General features: G+C 42.2%; 1 pseudogene; it reads right to left on the bottom strand.

Annotated features, from left to right (window-relative positions):
- Positions 1 to 24,904, bottom strand: part of LOC137501895 (uncharacterized) — a 142,756-nt pseudogene that overhangs the window by 75,852 nt on the left and 42,000 nt on the right.

Here is a 24,904-nt window from a genome sequence, read left to right as displayed (position 1 = left end):
CAACAAAAAACCTTCCGTTTTGTAGAAAGCACTCAATCATTTGGGTGAGTTTATAGTCCTTATTTATACTGTGCATTATACGAAGCGGTATATGGTGATTAACTATATCGTAGGCTGATGTCAAGTCAACAAAAACTACTCCAGTGACTTTGTTGTTTTCATAGCCGTATTCTATATATTGTATGAGGTGCAGTATTTGGGAAGTACAAATTTTCCCTGGTCGAAAGCCGGCTTGTTCTGATATGAGTAATGGGTCTATCACTTCAGATAGTCTGTCAAGAATCATTCTAAGATTTTGTATAAATGACACAACAAAGAGATTGGTCGGTAGTTCTTCGGATCACCTGCGTTCTTGCCAGTTTTGAGTATAGCTATAACTCTTGCTTTTCTCCACAGTTTTGGAATTTTGCAATATTTGATGCAGTTGTTGAATAAGTCCAAGAGCCATTGCTTACTGACAGGACCAAATCTTTTGAGTTGCTCAATACAAATGTCATCATTACCATTTTTGCATTTATTCAGCGCTCTATGTAGATCTTCCATAGGAAACCTGTTAGAGAGAATGCTGTATTCCTGATTAGTCGGCTTTTCTTCTTTTTGTTTTGATCCTCTCCCAGCTTTATTTGATTTGCCGCTCTCTACGAGCTGACTAGCTATTTCATTTGCCGAAACGTTGCTATGTACTAAGGTCTTAGATGTATCATTACTGAGGTGCCTAAGTAACCTCCACGCGTTGTAACTGTTTCTTCCCACATCCAGCTCTTCCATTCATTTAATCCATTGGTTACGTTTGGATTCTGAAATGGAGGAAATAACACGCTGTTCGCTGTGGATAGTTTCGTCACTGAAGGGACCTTTTTTGAAAAGGTCTTGATATTCTTTCAGCAAAGTGGATTTTCAGAGGTAAAACCTCGAATGTAACTGGTCCTACATCCTCTAGGAATAGCTTTTCTGGAGCAATACTAGACGACTTCCAAGAAATCTTCATATGCCTTTGGAACGGGATCAATTGTTGTAATCCTCTCATCAAGCACTGTGGTGATTTTTTGCCAGTCTGCCTTCTTGAAACTGTACCTTCGGCTGAAGTGCACGGTGTGTGGCCGGATTGCTGATACCAACTGACACATAACTGGGCGGTGTTGTGTGTTAGGAATCGGTGTACAAATTGACTTTATGCTTTGATTAGCTAATTTCTCGCTCACAGAAATAAGATCAGGGTTGTATCCACGTTGCCAACTACCACTATTAAAAGATGGAGGAAGATTATTATCATGGAAAAAGGATAGTCGATGCAGTTCTGCCCACTCTAGTACGGCATCTCCATTTGAATAATCTTGAGAATAGCCCCAAACAGTGAAATCACCAAAAATAACAGAGAGTTTCCGACTGCTGAAATTAACAGGAGGATTAAATGAGAATTCCTCATTGGGAGGCTTGTAGACAGAGGAAATTACAAGGTTACTAACTTCTACAGTAATTAGTTCAACGTTATTTTGTTCTGTGATGGAAGTCGTAAGAATCTTAAGATCTGGTTTGGCAAAAATGGCATGTATTCACAACGACAGCTAACTTCCAACTGAGCGTGCGAGTCTTTTGTTTTTCCGGGGTTCCCCGGAGCCCGTACCACACGCGTGACGGTCGACTCTAATATACATCGCCTCTGACATGCTATTAGTCCTAAGAAGAAAGAGTTAGCAAGGAGGATTAGGAAGTGATACTACAGAAGTATCGGTCTGTTTCCCTGTCAGACATGCTACCAGCCAAACTTTGTGTTGGTAAGGTGGTGTAAAAATGTCGTATTAAGGGTCAGGACAAAGCCACATAGGCGGAAAGAGAAAGATGCCTACATGTAAAACCTGATTTATCGTAAATAGCACATACAAAAATGTGGCTCTGGGAAGGTCAGGGGATAGTGTTAGTTAGGAATAGGTAACATGCAGTGGCGAAGCTATTAGTTAATTACCACGAACCTGCTACGCAGGCGTAGCAGGGGGAGAGGTGATACTCCCACGTGGCGCGTCCCAGGTGGCGGATAGGGGGGTCCTAACCGGCTTGCCGGCGGACTTGAGGGAAATAAAATACCTCTCGCGGACCAAACACACACCCCCTGTGGGTGGGGAGGCTGACGAATAATACACCCACGGTATCCCCTGCCTGTCGTGCGAGGCGACTAAAAGGGGCGACCAAGGGATGAATGAATTAGAACCATGCAACTACTCTTGATTCGTACCATCATGCGGGGAACACCATGGGTTGCATGTACTTGCGAGTAGTATCACTAATATGGTACGAAATATGTTTGTGATTCGTTGCAGTACAAAGCCTGGCCTGGTGGATTCCAGTACCCGTGCGTTGTACCCATGTGGGCAACACCGCGGGTCTGGGCGTAGCCTGTGAGTTGTACCACTATATGAGCGACACCGTGGGTCTGCGTTGCCTGTGATTAGTACTCACTATGTGCGGAACACCACGGGGCCCTTGGGACCGGCACCCGTGACTAGTACCCTAGGTGCGGAAACTCATCGGTTTGCGTTGGCTGTAAGTGACGCCATTGTGTGTGTAACACCATAGGTCTGCGTTACCTGTACGAAGTACAATACTTGTGAGTAGTACCATCTTTTGTGGAACACCGTGAGTGTTCGCTACTTCTGATTAATACCCCAACATGACACTTACCATGGTTCTATTTTACTCGCGACATGTACCATTCTGTGGGGCCTTAGACGTGGATTTTGCACCCCCTTTAGACACCAAGCATCATTGTGCTTTATAAGTGGTTCCTTGGTCGGTAATACTGTTATTTTCGTTCTCTATTGAATCCGATCCACTGGTTTTTGTTTTTGTTTGTTTTGTGTTTTGTTGGGTTCCTGTCCATCCATTCATTCTTCATGACATTTTTTATTTTTATTTTGGTCAGTGGATGCCTTTGTAATTTTTGTTCTTTCATTTCGTACCATTAGGGGCCGATGACCTTCGCTGTTAGGCCCCTTAAAACAACAAGCATCATCATCATTAGTTAATTAATGGGTAGGCAGTAAATCTTACCTTAAAGTTTCTTGTACAGTAGTTCCAAACGTCGAGTTGTCTTGGTTGCAAAATGGTCAATCACTCGGTCCTTCAATACTTGATCACTTACCAATTTCTTCACAAGCATTTTCTCGCTAGAAATGGTACGAAGACTGCCGAGTCTTTCATTGCTCATTGAATTACGCAAGTATGTTTTTATCCTCTACAGAGTGCTCATACTCCCTTCAGTGGTCACAGGAAATGTTCATATTAAAGGAATCAATTTTGACATTTCCACAACCGGGCGAGTTGGCCGTGCGGTTAGAAGCGCGCAGCTGTGAGCTCGCATCCGGGAGATAGTGGGTTCGAACCCCACTGTCGGCAGCCCCGAAGATGGTTTTCCGTGGTTTCCCACTTTCACACCAGGCAAATCTACCTTAATTTAGGCCACGGCCGCTTCCTTCCCATTCCTTGGCCTTTCCTGTCCCATCGTCGCCATAAGACCTATCTGTGTCGGTGCGACGTAAAACAAAGAGCAATAATAATAATAATAATAATAATAATAATAATAATAATAATAATAATAATAATAATACATTTCCACATACACTGGTTCGAGGTCATTGAGGACAATGTAATGTAAAAGTTTTAGAGGACAAATGTTTTTCTATATCGAAATAAATCTTAATCAATTCACTTTCTAGTCTTTTTCTATTAAAACAGCGGTAAATGTTCATAAGACTGTACAGTTTAATAGCAGGGAAGCTCTCTTTGTAAACTATGAACTGAGTTTGATCCAACAACTCAAACTGGATGCTTTCAAAATCGCCAAACCGTATTTCCATTTGCATAATTAAGGTGGCAAGAATTTCATATGTTAACATTTTGAGCTTTTGGAATGTCCTGTCGTCTACATTTATCTCGTTATTTATTTTTGCGACATTTTACAACGCAAGATGATACTGTACATTCTGATCGCAGGACCTTGAGGATACAGTAGTTTTTCTAATTTCAGTATTGCACAGAATTACATCAGGTGTGCTTCTATGTTGCAGTAGAGCAACGATATGGTCTCTACAAACAAAATTTTATCTACAGAGACAGAGCAAATAAATGAATTGGGCCTTCTTGAGTATGTTAAGCAACCCTACAGCAGAATTTTACGACTCACTGTCCCAACCCTCATCATTCTCTGCAATGTCTTCAAAAACCTTAGATCATCATAGTGTGAAAATATTGTGTGGACTGCTCTCGAGTGAAAGCTCTCACGGGTAGCGCATGCTTGTGGAAGTCTGAATCCTTTGGATGCCAGACGATGAGCTCTTTTTGAGGATCTACTAAAAATGAATGAAACGCTGTCAGATTATGAATGAAGAGCCTGCCTGATACTATTGTCTCGTTTTACACAACTAACAGTCCATGTCTGAATTGTCACAAATACAGCCAATAATGCATGGATTGTCTACTAATTCAAAAGAAAAGCACACTCTTAACAATAGGGTACTTCATTGTCACCTTCGCGCGGGGAGTTACTACACTCTCAAATAGCAAGGAGGCTTGCCTCTCTGGGCTCTAGACCTTGGGGAGAGGGGAGTGCGGGCGGTAAACGTACCCTTCCTCCACCAACCCGCGACATTCACAAGCTGACGGAAGGGAAATAAAACAAAAAGTCCTGGGTGAGACAAGTTAGAGACTACCTCCCTGTCAGAACAAGTAGTCTGCTGTCGCCATCTAGCAGGGCGATCAGCGAAGCACATCATCTGCTATCATCATGTAGCACATATCAAAAAGAGATTATTGTTGATTTAACACAATAACAACGGCAGATACATTTGTTACGATAGTTATGTTTAATCAATCAATCAATCAATCAATCAATCAATCAATCAATCAATCAATCAATCAATCAATCAATCAATCAATCAATCAATCAATCAATCAATCAATCAATACTGATCTGCATTTAGGGCAGTCGCCCAGGTGGCAGATTCCCTATCTGTTGCTTTCCTAGCCTTTTCCGAAATGATTTCAAAGAAATTGGAAATTTATTGAACATCTCCCTTGGTAAGTTATTCCAATCCCTAACTCCCCTTCCTATAAATGAATATTTGCCCCAGTTTGTCCTCTTGAATTCCAACTTTATCTTCATATCGTGATCTTTCCTACTTTTATAAACGCCATTCAAACCTATTCGTCTACTAATGTCATTCCACGCCATCTCTCCGCTGACAGCTCGGAACATACCACTTAGCCGAGCAGCTCTTCTTCTTCTTTCTCTCAATTCTTCCCAACCCAAACATTGCAACATTTTTGTAACGCTACTCTTTTGTCGGAAATCACCCAGAACAAATCGAGCTGCTTTTCTTTGGATTTTTTCCAGTTCTTGAATCAGGTAATCCTGGTGAGGGTCCCATACACTGGAACCATACTCTAGTTGGGGTCTTACCAGAGACTTATATGCACTCTCCTTTACATCCTTACTACAACCCCTAAACACCCTCATACCCATGTGTAGAGATCGGTACCCTTTATTTACAATCCCATTTATGTGATTACCCCAGTGAAGATCTTTCCTTATATTAACACCTAGATACTTACAATGATCCCCAAAAGGAACTTTCACCCCATCAACGCAGTAATTAAAACTGAGAGGACTTTTCCTATTTGTGAAACTCACAACCTGACTTTTAGCCCCGTTTATCAACATACCATTGCCTGCTGTCCATCTCACAACATTTTCGAGGTCACGTTGCAGTTGCTCACAATCTTGTAACTTATTTATCACTCTATAGAGAATAACATCATCCGCAAAAAGCCTTACCTCCGATTCCACTCCTTTACTCATATCATTTATATATATAAGAAAACATAAAGGTCCGATAATACTGCCCTGAGGAACTCCCCTCTCAACTATTACAGGGTCAGACAAAGCTTCACCTACTCTAACTCTCTGAGATCTATTTTCTAGAAATATAGCAACCCATTCAGTCACTCTTTTGTCTAGACCAATTGCACTCATTTTTGCCAGTAGTCTCCCATGATCTACCCTATCAAATGCTTTAGACATGTCAATCGCGATACAGTCCATTTGACCTCCAGAATCCAAGATATCTGCTATATCTTGCTGGAATCCTACAAGTTGAGCTTCAGTGGAATAACCTTTCCTAAAACCGAATTGCCTTCTATCGAACCAGTTATTAATTTCACAAACATGTCTAATATAATCAGAAAGAATGCCTTCCCAAAGCTTACATACAATGCATGTCAAACTTACTGGCCTGTAATTTTCAGCTTTATGTCTATCACCCTTTCCTTTATACACAGGGGCTACTATAGCAACTCTCCATTCATCTGGTATAACTCCTTCGACCAAACAATAATCAAATAAGTACTTCAGATATGGTACTACATTCCAACCCATTGTCTTTAGTATATCCCCAGAAATCTGATCAATTCCAGCTGCTTTTCTAGTTTTCAACTTTTGTATCTTATTGTAAATTTCATTTTTATCATATGTAAATTTTATTACTTCTTTGGCCTTAGTCTCTTCCTCTATCTCGACATTATCCTTGTAACCAACAATCTTTACATACTGCTGACTGAATACTTCTGCCTTTTGAAGATCCTCACATACACACTCCCCTTGTTCATTAATTATTCCTGGAATGTCCTTCTTGGAACCTGTTTCTGCCTTAAAATACCTATACATACCCTTCCATTTTTCACTAAAATTTGTATGACTGCCAATTATGCTTGCCATCATGTTATCCTTAGCCGCCTTCTTTGCTAGGTTCAATTTTCTAGTAAGTTCCTTCAATTTCTCCTTACTTCCACAGCCATTTCTAACTCTATTTCTTTCCAGTCTGCACCTCCTTCTTAGTCTCTTTATTTCTCTATTATAATAAAGTGGGTCTTTACCATTCCTTACCACCTTTAAAGGTACAAACCTGTTTTCGCATTCCTCAACAATTTCTTTAAACCCATCCCAGAGTCTGTTTACATTTTTATTTACCGTTTTCCACCGATCATAGTTACTTTTTAGAAACTGCCTCATACCTGCTTTATCAGCCATATGGTACTGCCTAACAGTCCTACTTTTAAGACTTTCCTTTCTATCGCATTTATTTTTAACTACCACAAAAACAGCCTCATGATCACTAATACCATCTATTACTTCTGTTTCCCTATAGAGCTCATCTGGTTTTATCAGCACCACATCCAGGATATTTTTCCCTCTGGTTGGTTCCATCACTTTCTGAATCAGCTGTCCTTCCCATATTAACTTATTTGCCATTTGTTGGTCATGCTTCCTGTCGTTCGCATTTCCTTCCCAATTTACATCTGGCAAGTTCAGATCTCCCGCTACAAGCACATTTCTTTCCATGTCGTTTCCCACATAGCTGACTATCCTATCAAATAATTCCGAATCCGCATCAGTGCTACCCTTTCCCGATCTGTACACTCCAAATATATCAAGTTGCCTATTATCTTTAGAAATGAGCCTTACACCTAGAATTTCATGTGTCTCATCTTTAACTTTTTCGTAGCTTACAAATTCTTCTTTCACCAGAATGAAAACTCCCCCTCCCACCTTTCCTATCCTATCTCTACGATACACACTCCAGTGCCGTGAGAAAATTTCTGCATCCATCATATCATTTCTCAGCCATGATTCAACTCCTATTACAATATCTGGTAAATATATATCTATTAAATTACTTAATTCTATTCCTTTCTTTACAATACTTCTACAGTTCAGCACTAACAATTTTATGTCATCCCTACTTGATTTCAAGTTCCCTGTTCCCTTATCACCGCTCCCTAGGCCATCCCGTTTCCCTGAATGTACCTCCCTATTACCCTCCCAAAGAAATTTCCTAACTTATACGTACCACTGCGGTTTAAATGAAGGCCATCCGAGCGCAGATCCCTATCTCCTACCCACCCATTAGGATCTAGAAATTTCACTCCCAGTTTCCCACATACCCACTCCATAGTCTCATTTAAATCCCCAATCACCCTCCAGTCAATATCCCTCCTACACAGTATTCCACTAATAACAACCTCCGCTTTCTTAAACTTCACCCGTGCTGCATTTACCAGATCCCACATATCTCCAACTATGTTGGTACTTATATCAGCTTGCCTTACGTTGTTGGTACCAACGTGAAACACTACCACCTTCTCCTTCCCCTCCTCCCTCTCTTCTACTTTCCTCAACATCTGCCTCAACCTAATTCCTGGATAACATTCTACCCTGGTTCCCTTTCCTCCATACACTTTCCCCACGTGTCTAACGGTGGAATCCCCCATGACCAGAGCCTCAACCCTACCGACCTCATTTGATCCCCTCCCCTCCTGGTCAGCCCTATCTTTCCTGATAGCTGCAGAAGCTACTTCCTCCTCCCTTTCCTCCTTCCCATGACCCTGTTCCACCTGTCTTTTCCTATCCTCTACTCTACATTTCCCTTTCCTACCTTTTCCCTTCCTCCTACTTCCATGCATCTCAGCAACAGTTCCCTGTCCCTCATCTTCCCTCTGTTGTTCTACCTGGAGTGACTCGTACCGATTTCGCACAGACACCTGTCCTGAATTCTGATCCTGAATAGAGCCCTTGGCCTGCAATCTCCTTCCCCTTAGAACATTAGACCACCTGTCTTCTACAACTCCTCCCTTTCCTTCCCCTCCCTCTTGTACACCTACTGTAACCTGTACATTGTTTGAGGGAGTCCTATCTTCCTTCCTGTCTTCTGTGAGAATCCTAATTATCTCCCTCAAACTTTCCAACTCCTCCCTCATACCCCTCAATGCCTCACCACACCCACAATAAGTACACTCGCGCTCCTTAGCCATTCTTTATTTCTTAGGGTAGGCATTGCCTCAAATGACTCCAAGTAGTTTCGCCACTGGTAACATGTACAAGTCATTAGCCTATTCCTCCCAGTCCAGTTATTCAGGTGATCAGTCCTTCTGAGCACTGCCGTAACTAGCCACGGGCCTTGCCGGTTGTGATCTATGCGGCAAGAGCCACCAGGGCCTGCCGCACCGCCCGATCCCCTTAGGGTCTCTCGTACCCAGTCCCCAATCCCGGAGAATGAGGCCAAGCCCGTCTAGGCGGGACCTGCTGGATGGTTGCAGTGCATTGCATTGGGCCTCCTTCCTCTCCGTCCAGCTCCATGGCTAATGGTAAGCGTGCTGGCTTTTGGTTACGGGGGTCCCGGGTTCGATTCCCGGCAGGGTCGAGAATTTTAACCTTAATTGGTTAATTTCGCTGGCACGGGGGCTGGGTGTATGTACCGTCTTCATCATCATTTCATCCTTATCACGACGCGCAGGTTGCCTACGGGATTCAAATCAAAAGACCTGCATCTGGCGAACCGAACTTGTCCTCGGACACTCTCGGCACTAAAAGCCATACGCCTTTTCATTTTTCCTTCCTCTCCGGCCTGGCCATGTCCCTGAAGACCGGGCAACTGCGATGAGAGGCCGGGTGCCCCCCCCCCCACGCAGTTGGCACCACCTTAAGTGCTGCGCAGGCCGTGTAATGGTGATCACCACTACAGCGGTTTCATTTCATTTGAAGCCCACATCTATCCTGACGGTGGCCCCACCTCAAGTAGCAGAAACACTGCAAGAGCTGGTGATGGGGCGTTTCGATCTCACCTGACTGCAGCGACCCGCGGAAGTCCTTTCCTGACTGGCCCTTCGTTCGACTGCCTTCCTAGGAGCAGTCCTGGGGTGCTGCTGGGCGGCCCTTTACTGATGGGCCGGCGTCTCCTTCTTGGGTCTGAGGCGGCGCCTGCTTCCAACCAGGTTGCGGTCTCTTCTCGGCAGGGGAAGAGACCTCGTCCTATTCTCCGGACCACCTTTTGAGCAGACTAAAGCGGAAGTGACGTCATTGTCTCGTCACACTCGCCGTGGTTGCCAAATGAGCCGGCGCGCGATTAAAAGTTGTACTCCACCACTATAATACAGCACGGCTCACGGATTGAACCTCGAATGAATTTAAAATAATTAGTACATTAACGTATGCGTGTTAGAATCCCGTACAGTTTTTTAACGGCTTACATCTTTAAACAATTAATTTACTGAATTACATTTTAAATGTGAAAACCTACAATCTGTTTTCCAGTCAATGACAGGGTCAGGGATGGAATAAATGAAGCCCCATCTTGCGGCGAGGACAGGAATTGAGCCGGCTGCCGAAGCCTGTTTCACTCCTCTGGGGAAGATGAAATTAAATGATACTGGAGAGTGATGCTGGAATGAAAGATGACAGGGAAAACCGGAGTACCCGGAGAAAAACCTGTCCCGCCTCCGTTTTGTCCAGCACAAATCTCACATGAAGTGACCGGGATTTGAACCACGGAACCCAGCGTTGAGAGGCCGACGCGCTGCTACCTGAGCCACGGAGGCTTTCACAATTTTAATGTACTAACTACAATTTCATAGCACAATTTCAATAAATTACTTATTACAAATATATTTTTATAAAATATTCTTCTTCTTAATCTGTTTACCCTCCAGGGTTTTCTTTACCCTCGGACTCAGCAAGGGATCTCACCTCTACCGCATCAAGGGCAATGTTCTGGAGCTTCAGACTTCGGGTCGGGGGATACAACTGGGGAGAATGACCAGTACCTCGCCTAGGCAGCCTCTCTTGCTATGCTGAACAGGGGCCTTGTGGAGAGATGGAAAGATTGGATGGGACAGACAAGGAAGAGGGAAGGAAGCGGCCGTGGCCTTAAGTGAGGTACCATCCAGGCATTTGCCTGGAGGAGAACTGGGAAACCACGGAAAACCACTTCAAGGATGGCTGAGATGGGAATCGAACCCCCCTCTACTCAGTTGACCTCCCGAGGCTGAGTGGACCCCGTTCCAGCCCTCGTACCATTTTTCAAATTTCGTGGCAGATCCGGGAATCGAACCCGGACCTCCGGGGGTGGCAGCTAATCATGCTAACCAGTACACCACAGAGGCGGACTATAAAAATATTATTACATATTATTATTATTAACATATATAATTATTTATTATTCACTATTATTATCTAAATATATGGCCTGATTTCTGATTGAAATGAGTTGCTACTCACGAGCGATTTATGAAAAAGGGAGAGAAGTGAGGATTATATATGGGCCTACTCGTACTGGAATTAACTTGGAACTGACGGATGAAGTTGGGGATCCAGCAAAAACCTGTCCCACCTCCGCTTTGTCCAGTACAATTTCAATAAATTAGTTATTACAAATATATTTTTATAAAAATATTATTACATATTATTATTATTATTATCATACTTACTTACTTACTTACTGGTCGGCGCTACAGTCCTTGTAGGTCCTTGGCCTCCTTTATCACCTGCCTCCATTCATCTCGGTCCTCAGCTTTTCTTCTCCAACGTTTAACTCCTAACTTTCTAAGGTCATCCTCAACATCATCAATCCACCTTTTCCTGGGTCTTCCTCTTCTCCTCCTTCCATCAAGTTTCCCTATAAACACCTTTTTTACGGTGCAGGTTTCTGCCATTCTCTGAACATGACCGGCCCACCTAATTCTTCCCTGCTTAATTTTAGCAACAATATCTGGCTGGCCAAACAGTCCTTGCAGCTCTACATTTGTCCTCATTCTCCACCCATCCTGCTCTCTTACTGCACCGAATATCTTTCTCAATATCTTCCTTTCCCACCGTAACAGCCACTGTTCTTCTCTGGAGGTCATCACCCAGCATTCTGAGCCATACATAACTATTGGTCTTAGTACTGTTGTGTATATTTTAATTTTTGTATTCCTGCTGACATTCCTGGATTTAAACATATTTTGCAAGGCGTAAAAGCATCGGTTTCCACTTGTTATCCTCTCCTGTATTTCCACGGAGGTTTTATTGTCCTCTGTTATTATAGAGCCTAGATATTTGAAAGATGTGACTCTTTGATATTCCTTCCCATTTAATCTTACTGGGGTCCTTCCTCTTACTCCCTCTGTATCTCCCATCTTCATATATTTTGTTTTGTTTATATTCACTTCTAGTCCTAGGTCCCGTGCTTTCCCTTCTAATACTGAGTAGCTCTCTTCAAGAGCTCTTTCATTTCTTGCAATTATTGCTACATCATCAGCATATGCTATCACTTGTACTAATCTGTTCAAAATGGTTCCCCCTGGGTTGATGGGCAATTCACGGATTACTTTTTCCAATGCTAGGTTAAAAAGAAGTGTGGAAAGTACATCTCCCTGTCTTAGTCCTCTCTCCACTAAAAACTCCTCTGACAGATCTTGCTCCACTCTCACCTTGCATACCATTGTTTTCAAAGTCATTTCTGTTAATCTAATCAATTTCCTTGGGATTCCAAATTCTTTCATAATCTTGTAAATTTTACCCCTATCTAGACTGTCATGTGCCTGTTTAAAATCAACATACAGCTGATGTAGCTGTTTGTCATATTCATAAAATTTCTCTAGCACTTGTCGTAATATAAATATCTGATCCAGAGTAGAGCGATGTTTTCTAAAACCTGCTTGGTAATCCCCTAATATTCTTTCCATCCATAATTCCAATCTTAAGGCTAGTACCTTACCAAAAACCTTGTACGTTCCATCCAGCAAGGTGATCCCTCGATAATTTCCACATACTGCCTTATCTCCCTTTTTATGTAATGGGTAAATTATACCCAATGTCCAATCCTTGGGTATTTCCTCCTTTGTCCAAACCTCCTTAATCAATTCATAAACAGCCATTTCTATTCCCTCTCCCCCATATCTCAACAGCTCTGACTCCATTCCATCTTCACCTGGGGCTCTATTATTCTTTAATGCATTAATTGCAGCTTTGACCTCTTCTAAGTCTGGCTCTTTTACTGATTCCTCTTCCAATTCTCTTTCTTCCCCATCAACATTTATATTTTCCTCCTCTCTATCATCTTCATTATTTCCATTGAGTAACTCGTAAAAATACTCCTGCCATCTTCCAAGCACTTTGCTTTTATCACCCAGAAGGTTTCCATCTTTATCCTTGAAGAAAACAGCTCTTGGTTGAAACCCTCTCTTAATGTCTTTTGTTCTTTCATAGAACTTTCGTACCTCGTTTCTATCCTTCATTTCATCCAGTTCTTCGATTCTCTTTCTTTCAAAAGCTCTTTTCTTATATCTACATATCTTATCTGCTCTTCTTCGTTTCTCTCTATACTCTTCTACTGTTTGTCTTGTTCTCCTTTGAAGCATTCTGTTCCTAGCATCATTCCTCTCTTGGATTAATGTTGAACATTCCTCATCAAACCATTCTGCTCTCTTTACCAATTTCTTCTTTCCCAAGGTACTATCTGCAACTTCACTGATAGTTGTTTTCAGTATCTCCCATTTATCTTCCACTTCTCCTTTCTCCCATAATTCCCTTTTTATTGCCAAAGATTCAGCTATTTTCTTTTTGTATTTCTCTTGCAATTCCTCATTTTTTAGTCCTTCAATATTGTGCTTTGCCTTTCTTGTTACTTTTTCCGTTCTTGCCAAATCTATTTTTTGTCTGTACTTGACTCTAACAAGATAGTGGTCTGTATCTGCATCAGCACCTCTGCAGCTTCTAACATCCATAATATCTGATGCATGTCGCCTGTCTATGATAACATGGTCTATTTGATTTCTTGTCACACCATCTGGTGAAATCCAGGTCTCCTTGTGAATGTTTTTCCTAGGATGCCAAGTACTTTTAATTATCATCTGATTTCCACTCACAAAATCAATCAATCTCAATCCGTTATCATTACTTACTTCAAGCAGGCTTTCTTTCCCTACTAAGTGTTTGTACACTTCTTCTCTTCCAATTTTTGCATTTAAATCTCCAAGGATAATTTTTACATCATGCCTTTGAACTTTATTAATTTCTTCCTCCAATTTGGTATAAAATGCATCTTTCTTCTCATCTTCTGCCTCCTCAGTAGGGGCGTACACACAAAACACAGTTACGTTGAAGAATTTTGCCCTAATTCTCACAGAGCACATCCTATCATTGATTGGAGTAAAGTTGATCACGCTTTGCTTTACTGACTTATGTATGAGGAATCCTGTGCCATTACTGCCTGCTTTTTCTCCACTGTACATCAAAATATGTTGTCCAGACATCATCATCCCTTGCCCTTTCCATCTTAGTTCCTGTAGAGCTGCTATTTTCACTCCATACTTATCCATTTCATTCCTTAATACTTTTAACTTGCCAGGTCTCTTCAATGTCTTAACATTCCACGTTGCTAATATAATATCATTTTTCCTTCTCTTTAGCCGTTTTTCTCGCCGGTTCGCCACCAAGTTTTCCAGTCCTGCATTATTCATTCTTAAGGTATCCGTAACAGTTGGTTTTTTTACGAGGTAGGGGAGTTAACCCTACGCTCAACCCCCAACCTGGAGGACCAGGGTATCACTCTTAGTCTGGATCATCACCTTAGACCTGTCCGGCTTGGGTGGCCCTACCAGGAGCAGATGCTCCCGCCGGCATAGCTCTAAGGATCATTTGACCACGCAAGCCTCCAATAAACACCCGGCAAAATATATTTTGCCTTCGTCAAGGTGGTGATACCTTCGGGAGGTTATTATTATCATGCAGGAGGATTAAGCGTCAGCGTATCTTGTGCCGCAGTAATTAACCTGTGTCACTATCGAGTGGCTGCACACCCAAATCGGAATCAGAACCGGGGTCAGCACACGAGGTAAACTAATCCCGCCGTCAATACTGTTCGCTCGGAAATGCTTATAAACAGACAGAATCATATTTCTCTCGCCGGAAGTAAATATCTTGCGTTTCTTCTTCAACTGATAACAGTCTGGTAAATTTTTGTTCGGATCCATTGCACAATAATATCCAATAACGAGTAAGAAGAAACCTACAAACGTACAAGAGACTACAAGAATTATGAATTAGCACACAATACGCACATACACTGTTTTTGTAAAAGCGAAGCACACTGATAAAATTCTCTCACTGATTCTTTAAACAGACTGTGATTGAAACTGCACTCACGTGTTCAGGACATCCACTGAGTGAGTAAGTATGGCAGCTCCGCATTGACTGCACATTGCCAAAACTCGCTCTGAGAAGCGTACCCTTCTTGCCCCCTCACCAACCGTGTGACAACACCGAAGTCGCTGCCCCTGTCGCCCGCGCCATCCCCTGGTCTATACAATCACTTCCGCTTTAGTCTGCTCAAAAGGTGGTCCGGAGTATAGTGGTCCTTCTCCTGGCCTGGTGATCGTGGAGTAGCGGGTCGCCCCGCTGCAGTGTCAGCTTCTCCCTCCAGGCTGGTGGCCGTGGCGTCGATCGTTGCTGGCATCTGTGTGCATTCTCTGCCTTATGAGGCACACGTTGATATATGCTTCGTGAAAGAGGCGCTAGCAGCCGGGCCTGGGTAGCAGCCTCTGAACGCCCGGGGCCATCCTTCTCTGTACCTCCTTCCTGGTTTGCGCCCGGGTGATGGGCCTTCCTGGGTGGCCTGCGCAGGTGGCGGACGGCTCCGTCGTCTGAGGGTACTTCGGGAAGTACCCCAGTTATTTTACCGCAAAAATTACTAAGAGTTCTGCTAGTGGTAGAATAATTGTCACGTCTTACGAAGCCTGGAGTCACTGGCGTGCCAGATTTAAAATTTAACAGCAAGCTCCAATCACTGTTCATGTTGACATGAGTCCCGTCTACTGCTGGTGCGGTGATGCCACTTGTTTGAAGAGAAACACGTGGCCTCAGTTGCTCTCTAGCCTGCATGAAACTCATGTGTTCACGGTGTGTGTAAGCCATTTGTTTTTGTTATTGTGGCATGGCCAGTGGATCATCGGAAACAATTAAGAAAAAAAACAGTTGTTATACGAGCAAATGCCGTGAATTTATACACCGGCTATGTGAATATTTTGAGAAAAAGCGTGATAAAGGTGAGCCATTTCTTCCTGTTATAAAAGTGGCGGATCGAGTTTGTGACGCTTTAAAAGTAGGTAGGATGACTGAAAAGTGTAACAAAAGAAAAGTGTCCAGTGGATTTTTACACACCTTTTAAAGTGCTGCATACTCCTGAAAAACGAAGACCAAGGCATCACTAGATGCATTTAAAATGATACGATAAGCAGACATAATAGTTATTGCATGAGGAGGGAATTTGCCATATGTGATAAACTACTTTCCTCTTTGGAGGAATCTGTCTTATTCAGTGGAGGAAAGACCAGTTTAAGTAAAGTGCTGAGAGAACTTGGCTTTCGTTGGAAGAAATTTTCAGGGAGGAAAACTGCGATGGAGAGAAGTGAAATTGTAGCATGGCGAGGTAGATTTTTAGGGAAATTCTGAAGACTAGTCCTGATAGAGAGGTGAGGTTGGATGAAACGTGGGTAAATGCCAGACATTCTAAAATGGTGGCTTGGACAGATGAAACTTTAGCATGGACTTTCAAAACACCTATTGGGGAGGGAAGTAGGCTTAATTAGCTTGATGCTAGTGGCGTTAATGGATTTGTTCCGGGAGCTATGGTTCTTTTCAGATCAAAAAAGCACTCGTAATTATCACGAAGAAATGAATGGAATTACTTTCACAACGTGGTTTAAAAATGCTTTGCTACCAAACATACGGTAAGTCCCAATTCCGTAATTATAACAACTCCGTGAAACTAAACAAAGCACAGACAATGAAAGACAGAACAAATATCATTCTTTAGTGGTTGGTAGGAAATAATGTACCGGGGATATCGGCAGATATGACAAAGGTGAAGTTGCTACAAAGTATAACACTCCATAAGCCTAGATTTTGCTCTACGAAGTAGACTCCATCGCTACGGCTAAGGGTCATAGGGTAGGTATGCTTCCTCCTTACCATTGCAACTTCAATGTAATATAGCTAATTTCGGCACAAGTGAAAGGATATCTTGCCGAAAATAAATATTTCCGTCTCACTGATGTCGAAAGCTTAGTGCACCAGGCAGTCAAACATGTTACAGAGGATAAGTAGAAAAGTGTTGTGAGTCAAACCTGGGAGGATCTACATCAGGCGAAGGAAGCTGATGGAGTTGTTGAATGTCGAGTGGAAGACTTTATTATTTCCAAGGATAAGGATAACAGTAGTGACATTAGTGACAAGGATGAAGGCACCGATATTTTCGAAGAGTGCGGCGTACGGTACTCCCTTTGGATTAGTTAATGTGAGTACCGGTACATACTTCGTTTCATTTTATTGCAATATTGTATTATTTCAGCGCAACTATTCCTGAACATGTTGACATTTTATTCTACCAGCGACGTTTTTATTACCACGGTGATACTATCCTCAGAGTTTTATTTGTTATTCTGACTTATTTTAATTACGACGATACTATTTACAGAGTTCGGATTTTAATGTTATTATTTTATTATTACGTTTATATTCTACTATTATTGAGTTACGGTTATTCTGTTCTCTGGAGTGTGCTTAAGTTAATAATATAACGTTATTTCCTTTACGTCCCACTAACTACTTTTACGGTTTTTGGAGACGCCGAGATACCGGAATTTAGTCCCGCAGGAGTTCTTTTACGTGCCAGTAAATCTACCGACACCAGATAGTCGTATTTGAGCACCTTCAGATACCACCGGACTGACCCAGGATCGAACCTTCCAAGTTGGGGTCAGAAGGCCAGCGCCTCAACCGTCTGAGCCACTCAGCCCTGCTGTGCTTAATTTTGACTGGAATGTTTTGTTGTTATATTTGCGCTGTTCTTGGAGTGCGTGCGGTTAATTTTAATTGGAACGTTTTATTATTATTATGATTACACCATTCTTGGTTTTCAATATATTCCAGGTCATTTTCGCGTATTTCCATCGCATTAACACAGAATCTGATCTACGTATGCGTGAAATATTTTATGAGTTCACGTTTGTTATATCGCACGGTTCAAAATAGGCAACACTTTCTGAGAAATGTCAGGGTCGGACAGCCGGTGGCTCGACTATAGGGACGTCCCCTGTCCTCCTCCCCCCCCCCCCCACGATGAAGCAGTCGGATGATCTTCAATAACTGGGACAACTGCTTCTCGTAGTAGGCGTAGTCGACACAATCCTGGTTGGTAGGGGGTATGAAAATCCCCCAGGGGAGGACCGTGTCCACGTCTTCGTCCCGGCCGCCCTTTGCTCGGAGAGCGCCCAGGATCAGCTGCGTCTGCATGTTAGCCCCATGCCTTTTCGGTGGTAAACCAATAGGGCCGGTAGGGCAGGGTCGGCGCGGTCCGTTCTCCCTGCTTGTTCCTTGATTCAGTACCCGGTACGCTGTGCTCTCCATCTTCTTCTGGATGCCCACACCGTTGTCCACATTATTCCTGTAGATGCTTGGAAAAGATTGGAGAAGTAGCGCTGAGAAGCGTGAACATAAAATACACAAGTAGGCGGTGCTCATAAAAGTGCACAGGCGCAGACGAATGTTTCTCTTTCTTGTTTGTACTGATGAGTACCGGTAAAAGTTACCCGATAGTACTCAGAAGTACAAATAGCCTGTCGAGGAGAGTGACTCAGCGGGAACCAGGTATGTCCTTTCGCTGTCAACTTGCTCCTCTGTCAGTGAACAAGTCAACACAGCCCCATCTTATAACAGACTATGCGTGTGACGTCACAAATTTAGCACAAATTTTGCCTTACTTTGAAGCGCTATTTCATGAAAACTACATTTCGGATTTTCAATTTTGTTTGCAACAAGAAGCCTCCTCTTTTATCTGTGAGTTGAGACATTAAACATAATCGGAAAGTGAAATACTCTAGGTGATATACGCGTTCCAGCCAAACACTAAAAGTTTCTTCATATTTTTCTTTCCATGTACCCTTACTCCTCTTTCGAAAACGAACATGTGTTGAGACTGAGAATGATATTTTGGAAAATATCACAAAGCTAGAAATCAATTGGAGAAAGTTTGAGTCTGGTTCGACCAATGTCAATTGATGTTGGTATCTGACTCAATAACACCTTTTATAATCGCTGTAGGCCAGTGGCGTATCCTGGAATCTCCACCAAGGCATGCAACTAGTAACCATGCAGTGACACAATGTAATCAGTAAATTTCAATAGTACTCACCCTAATTACATGTAGGTGAACTCGACTCTGCGATTCTTTTTGCAGAATTCCTTGATGACGTCACCGTAGAAGTCCTCACGTGTTTTCATCTCGGCAAGAAGGTCCTTCTCTACAGACATCATTCCTAATGCAGAGAGACGACTTTGACCTTGAGAGTTGCGGACGAAAGATTTTATTCGCTTTAGAGCCGAGAAAGAGCGTTCTAAAGTTCGGGAAGACCGCTGTGGAGACCACTGGTCAATAGGAATTTCTGGATTTGAGCCACAGTCTTATCATTGAAGTGTTCAGAAGTGAACATTGCCCTCAATTCGGATGTAAGTCGTACTATATCAAAATATTTTCCATAAACTTCAATCAATTTACTGAATTGCTCTTCAGGAAAATCGACGGAAAAAAATGAAAATTTCTTACAATCAAGCATTTCAATGAAGTACAGATCTCCTAATGAACAAAAGCGATATTTTAACTGTGCTAGAATAATATCATATATTTCCAGGTAAACCCTCTTATACTCATCTTTAACCGAAAATGAAGTTTCTTCCTTTCTTCTTTTCCTTGGTGGATCACATTTCTCTTCTGTTCTGTCCCAGATGTTAGCAAATCCACTGTTTCGCATTATAGATACTTTAGTTTCTAAAGAACTCACTTCTCTGGTACAATATGCAATGTCTAGTGTCTTAGATTGAAGGATGTTATATGTAACATCAGTCAATGAAAATATTTCATTAAAAACGTTCAGAAGAAAATTGAACTGAAATTCTACTAACTTCGCAAGAAACCCGCTTGCCTCATTAATTGTATTGTTATCCCAGTTTCCAGGTTCCTCCAAAATGCTTTCGTAAAGCTCTTGGAGAGGAGCACGATATTCCGCGATGGTCTGTACTAAACGGCTAGAATAGTTCCACCTTGTTGGAGCTAGTTTAGGAAACCTTTTCTTGAGGACACTGTCCAGCAGGTTAGTTCTCTTAGAAGAATTACTAAAAAATGTCGCAAAGCCACTCATCGTTGCGAAGAATATACGGCATTCTTTTGTGCATGATACGGCTTGAGAGAGGACTAAATTAAGCTTGTGAGCGTAGCAGTGGGTGAATACAGCCTCAGGAACTACTTCTTATAATTTAGCCTGCACACCATTCAGCTGACCTGCAAGCACCGCAGCTCCATCGAAAGTCTGCGCAACTAACTTTTCGCGGCAGTCAAAGTTATCCAGACACTCAATCGCAAGTCACACCAATGCATTCGCTGTCCTATCAGAACTCACATTATAGAAACCAACAAATCTTTCAACAACATCACCATCATGAACGTATCTGAGGACAATAGATAACTGTGAAAAGTTCGAAACATCAGAAGTCTCATCGATCATAATTTCTACGAATTTAGCTTCCCCAACCTGAATCTTTATTTCAGCGGTCATTACGGTGCAGATGCTTTGAATTAAATCGTTCTGGATGAGTGGAGAGAGTCCTGTAAATACACTCGCTGTTGTGAAGTGACTGTCTAATTTTTCATCAAACTCGGCTAACAATTTAATTAGTTCTATGTAATTCCCTCTGTTGTTGGATTCACTAGCCTCGTTGTGACCATGGAATGGTAACTCTTGCTTCCCCAAAAAGCATGTCACCGCGGTCAGCCGTTTCAGAATTTCTCTATTTTTCTTAACGGCTTCGTTATGCCTTAGAACATTTTCCTGCTTCTGCTTATCCGACTGCAAATCTATCCTAGTTTTTCCAAAGGTACCTAAGGATATCCATGCGTGGATATGACAATCTGATTTCCCGTGCCTCGCAATAGCAGTGTGCAGATTGTTTAGATCTGCATATCCACGTTTCTTGCTGTTCCAAGGGGAATTTTCAGCAACAAACAATACGCAAGGCCAACAGAATAATTTGTTTAGTGACTCAGAGCCGCAGAGCCAAACCGTTTTACTATAAGTTTCTGGATTGAACGTGCGAACGAAGTTCTTGTTTTCTGTTTTTAAATTTGCGAGGGAAGGGAGAGGTCTTCCGGCTTTAACTATTTTAATCTTTTCATCAAACGAACGGCCAGCAAATGGCTTTTCAAACAGATTTACAATTATATCCGTTTTAGACTCATCCATCGTTAATACCACATAGGCATAAAATATAACAGAGCACCGAAAACGACGAATTGCACAGGAACAGCACACACAGAATGAACTCACTAATCAGCAAAAAAACACAATGAATGAACTCACTAGTCAGCCAGAACTCAAGCACTGGAGGTAGGTCTAAGTCACCCCAGTGGCATTGGTCAGTTTCATCACATTGGGTTCTCGCTGGGGGTAATCCGTGGGTCCCGTTAGGTGTAAATTTGGACATGACTTTCTCCAAGTTGCTAATAGATGGCAGACGGTAGCACGTGTATGGGGTGACAAAGTCTGGCCAAGTTTCAATTGCAACGACATCATTCGGAGGGTTTCAGAACTATGTATGCCGCCGAATGCAATCTTAAAATTGAATGCCTTTCATCCTTAACTACTCCGTTTGCTGTCTCTTTCTTCCTAGAGTGGAGTAGACGGCGAGACTACACCAGCACCACACGCAGTCAAGCAACGGAACTAGTACAGTTGCGCGTAACTTTTGAACTTCTGAGAGATGAAATCGTTAATATTTGATTTGAAACAACTTAAAATCGTACATCAGACAGTTCTTTGTATTATCATAACGCATGCAATGAATGCCTTGCATTCAAGGAGAATACGCCCCTGCTGTAGGCCTAATTTGATATTTTATGGATATAAAAGTGGAGGTTCTACTAGTTCATGTAGAATTAGTCAAATAGACGCTCATTAAATAACCCTCAATTTCGTCGTCACATTGTTGGTATCTATGAAGCTCTGTGTAAAGTCTGTGAAGAACGTAAATTCTACCATAATCTAACAAGGGATTCAAGTGCTATATGAAGCTGGCTACCTGCTGGTTCCAAAAGCCCTATAAGAGTTTCAACTGTCACTGTGCTTATCCACAACTTCTATAGCAAGGGAAAGAATGTGAAACAGAGAATTTCCTCACTCCACCTTTCTACTACTCCTCTCACCTCTACATATTCGCCACCAGAATGTTGGTTGGCAGCGAATCCTAATCACTAGATTGTGTGCCAAAAGCCTGTATTCAATACCAAACCTCTCTGCAGTTCTCAAGTGGAATGAGGGCACATGATGCTGTTGGTACCGGTAACGATTCATCTGTCAGATAGGGATGTTAAGCCTTAAACAGACCCGTTGGTGTTATCTGACAGAAGTAGACTTTGAGCCAACGCTGAGTTTCACCCTCTCCGTACCCCAGTATCGTCATTATTACATACTACACAACACCCAACATATAGTCATCACACTGAACATTCATTATACTTGTGTAATGACCTTAGCCTTTGAGCAGTGGCGGCTCGTTTGGGAGGCGCTAAGGCCCCCAGGGGGTTCCATTAAATTAGGGAATTTTAATCTTAAATGTTAACAAGGGAAATGTTGTTGTTGTTTGAGTCATCAGTCCATAGACTGGTTTGATGAAGATCTCCATGCCACCCTATCCTGTGCTAACCTTTTCATCTCTACGTAACTACTGCATCCTACATCTGCTCTAATCTGCTTGTCATATTCAAACCTTGGTCTACCCCTACTGTTCTTACCACCTACACTTCCTTCAAAAACCAACTGCTCAAGTCCTGGGTGTCTTAAGATGTGTCCTATCATTCTATCTCTTCTTCTTGTCAAATTTAGCCAAATCGATCTCCTCTCACCAATTCGATTCAGTATCTCTTCATTCGTGATTCGATCTATCCATCGCACCTTCAGCATTCTTCTGTAACACCACATTTCAAAAGCTTCTATTCTCTTTCTTTCTGAGCTAGTTTTCGTCCATGTTTCACTTCCATACAATGCCACGCTCCATACGAAAATCTTCAAAAACATCTTTCTAATTCCTATATCAATGTTTGAAGTGAGCAAGTTTTTTTTCTTAAGAAAGCTCTTCCTTGCTTGTGCTAGTCTGCATCTTACGTCCCCCTTACTACCCAAGTAACAATATTCATCTACTTCCTTTAAGACTTCATTTCCTAATCTAATATTTCCTGCATCACCTGCCTTCGTTCGACTGCAGTCCATTACTTTTCTTTTGGACTTATTTCTTTTCATCTTGTACTCCTTACCCAAGACTTCGTCCATACCATTTAGCAGCTTCTCGAGGTCCTCTGCAGTCTCAGATAAAATAACAATATCATCGGCAAATCTCAAGGTTTTGATTTCCTCTCCTTGGATTGTGATTCCCTTTCCAACTTCCTCTTTGATTTCCTTTACTGCCTGTTCTATGTAAACATTGAAGAGGAGGGGGGACAAACTGCAGCCTTGCCTCACTCCTTTCTGGATTGCTGCTTCTTTTTCAAAGCTCTCGATTCTTATCACTGGAGACTGATTTTTATACAGATTGTAGATAATTCTTCGTTCTCGGTATCTGATCCCAATCACCTTCAGAATCGTAAATAGCTTGGTCAAATCAACATTATCGAATGCCTTTTCTAGATCTACGAATGCCATGTACGTGGGCTTGTCCTTCTTGATTCGATCCTCTAAGATCAGACGTAAAGTCAGGATTGTTTCACGTGTTCCTACATTTCTTCTGAAGCCAAACTGATCTTCTCCCAACTCAGCGTCAACTTGTTTTTCCATTCTTCTGTAAATAATACGTGTTAAAATTTTGCAGGCATGAGATACTAAACTAATGGTGCGGTAGTTTTCACACCGGTCAGCACCGGCTTTCTTGGGAATAGGAATAACAATATTCTGCCGAAAATCGGATGGGACATCTCCTGTCTCATACATCTTGCACACTAAATGGAATAACCTTGCCATGCTGCTTTCTCCTAAGACAGTCAGTAATTCAGAAGGAATGTCATCAATTCCAGGTGCCTTGTTCCTATTTAGGTCTCTCACAGCTCTGTCAAACTCTGACCTCAAAATTGGGTCTCCCATTTCATCAGCATCAACAGCCTCTTCTTGTTCCAGAACCAAATTATCTACATCTTTACCTTGATACAACTGTTGGATATGTTCTTGCCATCATTCTGCTTTGTCGTCTTTCCCTAGAAGTGGCTTTCTATCTGAGCTCTTAATATTCATACACCTAGATTTCCTTTCTCCAAAGGTTTCCTTGATTTTCCTGTATGCAGCATCTACCTTTCCCAGGACCATACAACCTTCGACATCCTTGCACTTCTTCAGCCATTCTTCCTTAGCTACCTTGCACTTTCTATCCACTTCATTCTTTAATCGCCTGTATTCTTTTCTGCCTTCTTCATTTCTAGCATTCTTGTATCTTCGTCGTTCATCAATCAGGTCTAGTATCTCCTGAGTTATCCACCGATACTTAGTTGATCTTTTCTTCCTTCCTAACATCTCTTCAGCAGCCCTACTGACTTCATTTTTCATGACTATCCACTCTTCCTCTATTGTGTTTCCTTCAGCCTTTTCATTTAGCCCTAGTGCCACATGTTCCTTGAAACAATCCTTCACACTCTTTTCTTTCAATTTGTCTAGATCCCATCTTTTTGCATTCTTTCCTTTCTTCAATTTCTTCAACTTCAGATGGCATTTCATGACCAACAAGTTGTGGTCAGAGTCCACGTCTGCTCCTGGGAAAGTTTTGCAATCCAACACCTGGTTTCTGAATCTCTGCCTACTCATAATGAAGTCTATTTAATATCGTCCAGTGTCTCCAGGTCTCGTCCACGTATACAGCCGTCGTTTGTGGTGTTTGAACCAAGTATTGGCAAGGACTAAATTATGATCAGTGCAGAATTCAACCAGCCGAGTTCCTCTTTCGTTCCTTTGTCCC

This window comes from Anabrus simplex, chromosome 8 (genome assembly GCF_040414725.1).
Source record: "Anabrus simplex isolate iqAnaSimp1 chromosome 8, ASM4041472v1, whole genome shotgun sequence".
NCBI classification, from domain to species: domain Eukaryota; kingdom Metazoa; phylum Arthropoda; class Insecta; order Orthoptera; family Tettigoniidae; genus Anabrus; species Anabrus simplex.
This window is presented reverse-complemented; position numbering and strand designations above follow the sequence as displayed.